General features: G+C 40.1%; 1 protein-coding gene across 1 annotated transcript in view; it reads left to right on the forward strand.

The window, feature by feature from the left end:
- The window catches only part of LOC119585399 (adenylyl cyclase 78C-like), a gene marked incomplete in the record, with an annotated part of 159,642 nt that overhangs the window by 134,907 nt on the left and 24,463 nt on the right, over positions 1–272 (forward strand).

Genomic DNA, 272 nt, shown 5'->3' on the forward strand with positions numbered 1-272 from the left:
AGGTGACATTGCGACTTTGAAGTTTTCGAGGGCGTTAATGTGACTGGTTAACAGTGTCCGAAATAAATATCTTGCCATTTGCATGGGTTAATAGTGAGATAATTGGATAACCTACTGATTTGCTTGCAGCATCTTCCAAAAGAGTGGTTTTCGATATCAACGTAGTCCTACTGCACATTTTACATGGGCCTACACCACTGCCTATAATTTAATCTTACAGAGCCATCCCTAACCCACCTCAATATCCAACATTATGAGAGGTAACATTCGTA

This window comes from Penaeus monodon, chromosome 19 (assembly GCF_015228065.2).
Source record: "Penaeus monodon isolate SGIC_2016 chromosome 19, NSTDA_Pmon_1, whole genome shotgun sequence".
Taxonomy (NCBI): Eukaryota; Metazoa; Arthropoda; class Malacostraca; order Decapoda; family Penaeidae; genus Penaeus; species Penaeus monodon.